The following is a 3,644-nucleotide window of genomic DNA, read 5'->3' on the forward strand; positions in this document are numbered from 1 at the left end:
ACTATCTGAAGTATTGAGGGAGCACTTTCTGAGGTATTGAGCGAGCACTGTCTGAGGTACTGAGGGAGCACTTTCTGTGGTATTGAGGGAGCACTTTCTGAGGTATTGAGGAAGCACTATCTGAGGTATTGAGGGAGCACTTTCTGAGGTATTGAGGAAGCACTATCTGAGGTATTGAGGGAGCACTATCTGAGGTACTGAAGAAACACACTCTGAGTTATTGGGGAGCATTTTCTGAGGTATTGAGGGAGCACTTTCTGAGGTATTGAGGGAGCACTTTCTGAGGTATTGAGGGAGCACTTTCTGAGGTATTGAGGAAGCACTATCTGAAGTATTGAGGGAGCACTTTCTGAGGTGTTGAGCGAGCACTGTCTGAGGTACTGAGGGAGCACTTTCTGTGGTATTGAGGGAGCACTTTCTGAGGTATTGGGGAAGCACCATCTGAGGTATTAAAGGAAGCACTTTCTGAGGTATTGAGGAAGCACTATCTGAGGTATTGAGGGAGCACTTTCTGAGGTATTGAGGGAGCACTTTCTGAGGTATTGAGGAAGCACTATCTGAAGTATTGAGGGAGCACTTTCTGAGGTATTGAGCGAGCACTGTCTGAGGTACTGAGGGAGCACTTTCTGTGGTATTGAGGGAGCACTTTCTGAGGTATTGAGGAAGCACTATCTGAGGTATTGAGGAAGCACTATCTGAGGTATTGAGGGAGCACTTTCTGAGGTATTGAGGAAGCACTATCTGAGGTATTGAGGGAGCACTTTCTGAGGTATTGAGGAATCACTCTCTGAGGGACTGAGGGAAAACTGTCTGAGGTACTGAGGAAGCACTATCTGAAGTATTGAGGGAGAACTATCTGAGATATCGAGGCAGAATTATCTGAGATATTGAGGGAGCACTTTCAGTGGCTTTGAGGGAGCACTTTCTGAGATATTGAGGGAGCACTGTCTGAGGTATTGAGGGAGAACTATCTGTGGTACTGAGGGAGCACTTTCTGAGGTATTGAGGGAGCACTGTCTGAGGAACTGAGGGAGCACTTTCTGACGTACTGAGGAAGCAACCTCTGAGGTGCTGAGGTAGCACTTTCTGAGGTATTGGGGAGCACTGTCTTAGGTACTAAGGGAGCACTTTCTGAGGTATTGAGGAAGCACTATCTGAGGTATTAAAGGAAGCACTTTCTGAGGTATTGAGGAAGCACTATCTGAGGTATTGAGGGAGCACTTTCTGAGGTAGTGAGGGAGCACTGTCTGAGGAACTGAGGGAGCACTTTCTGAGGTACTGAGGAAGCAACCTCTGAGGTGCTGAGGTAGCACTTTCTGAGGTATTGGGGAGCACTGTCTTAGGTACTAAGGGAGCACTTTCTGAGGTATTGAGGGAGCAATTTCGGAGGTACTGAGGGAGCACTTTCTGAGGTATTCAGGGAGCACTGTCTGAGGTACTAAGGGAGCACTTTCTGACGTACTGAGGGAGGAATTTCTGAGGTATTCGGGGAGCACTGTCTGAGGTACTGAGTGTGCATTATCTGAGGTACTGAGGGAGCACTTTCTGAGGTACTGAGGGAGCAAATTCTGAAATATTGAGGGATCACCTTCTGAGGTATTGAGGGTGCACTTTCAGAGGTATTGAGGGAGCAGGGTCTGCGGTATTGAGGGAGAACTATCTGAGGTATTGAGGGAGCCCTTTCTGAGGTACTGAGGGAGAACTATCTGAGGTATTGAGGGAGCACTTTTTAAGGTACTGAGGGAGCACTTTCTGAGGTACTGAGGGATCACTTTCTGAGGTATTGAGGCAGCATTGTCTGGGTACTGAGGGAGCAGTTTCTGAGGTATTGAGGGAGCACTGTCTGACGTATTGAGTGAGCACTTTCTGAGGTATTGAGTGAGCACTGTCTGAGGTATTGAGGGCGAACTATCTGAGATATTGAGGGAGCACTTTTGGAGATATTGACGGAGCACTTTCTGAGGCAATGAAGGAGCACTTTCTGAGGTATTGCGGGAGCACTCTCTGAGGTACTGAGGGAGCACTTTCTGAGGTACTGAGGGAGCACTTTCTGAGGTATTGAGGGAGCACTTTCAGAGGTATTGAGGAAGCACTTTCTGAGGTATTGAGGGAGCACTGTCTGAGTTACTGAGTGTGCACTATCCGAGGTACTGAGGGAGCACTTTCTGAGATATTGAGGGAGCATTTTCAGAGGTATTGAGGGAGCACTTTCTGAGGTATTGAGGGAGCACTGTCTGAGTTACTGAGTGTACACTATCTGAGGTATTGAGGGAGCACTTTTTGAGATATTGAGGGCGCACTTTCAGAGGTATTGAGGGAGCACTATCTGAGGTATAGAGAGAGAACTATCTGAAATATTGAGGTAGCACTTTCTGTGGTATTGCGGGAGCACTATCTGAGGTACTGAGGGAGAACTATCTGAAATATTGAGGGAGCACTTTCTGAGGTACTGATGGGGCACTTTTTGAGGTATTGAGAGAGCACTATCAGAGATATTGAGGGAGAACTATGAGCTATTGAGGGAGCACTTTCTGAGGTACTGATGGACAACTATCTAAGGTACTGAGGGAGCACTTTCTGAGGTACTGAGGGAGAACTATCTAAGGTACTGAGGGAGCACTTTCTGAGGTACTGAGGTAGCATTATCTGGGATATTGAGGGAGCACGTTCTGAGGTACTGAGGGAGCACTTTCTGAGGTACTGTGGGAGCACTATCAGAGGTATTGAGGGAGCTATGTCTGAGGTACTGAGGGAACACTTTCTGAGGTATTGGGGAGAACTGTCTGAGGTACTGAGGGAGAATCTCCTGAGGTTTTGAGGGAGCACTTTCTGAGGTACTGAGGGAGCACTTTCTGAGGTAGTGAGGGAGCACTTTCTAGGGTCCTGAGGGAGCACTGTCTGAGGTATTGAGGGAACACTTTCTGAGGTATTGGGGAGCACTTTCTGAGGTATTGAGGGAACACATTCTGAGGTCCTGAGGGAGCACTGTCTGAGGTACTGAGGGAACACTTTCTGAGGTAATGGGGAGAACTGTCTGAGGTACTGAGGGAGAATCTCCTGAGGTTTTGAGGGAGCACTTTCTGAGGTACTGAGGGAGCACTTTCTGAGGTAGTGAGGGAGCACTTTCTAGGGTCCTGAGGGAGCACTGTCTGAGGTATTGAGGGAACACTTTCTGAGGTATTGGGGAGCACTTTCTGAGGTATTGAGGGAACACATTCTGAGGTCCTGAGGGAGCACTGTCTGAGGTACTGAGGGAACACTTTCTGAGGTAATGGGGAGAACTGTCTGAGGTACTGAGGGAGAATCTCCTGAGGTTTTGAGGGAGCACTTTCTGAGGTACTGAGGGAGCACTTTCTAGGGTCCAGAGGGAGCACTGTCTGAGGTACGAAGGGAACACTTTCTGAGGTATTGGGGAGCACTTTCTGAGGTATTGGGGACCACTGTCTGAGATACTGAGGAAGCACTTTCTGAGGTGTTGAGGGAGCACTTTCTGAGGTATTGAGGGAGCATTATCTGAGGTACTGCGGGCGAACTATGTGAGCTATTGGTGGGGCACTTTCTGAAGTATTGAGGGAGGAATGTCTGAGGTACTGAGGGAGGATTATCTGAGGTATTGAGGGAGAACTATCTGAGGTATAGAGGGA

Source organism: Chiloscyllium plagiosum, unplaced genomic scaffold (genome assembly GCF_037043375.1).
Source record: "Chiloscyllium plagiosum isolate Xiang-an unplaced genomic scaffold, Cpla_swu_hap1 HiC_scaffold_45, whole genome shotgun sequence".
NCBI classification, from domain to species: Eukaryota; Metazoa; Chordata; class Chondrichthyes; order Orectolobiformes; family Hemiscylliidae; genus Chiloscyllium; species Chiloscyllium plagiosum.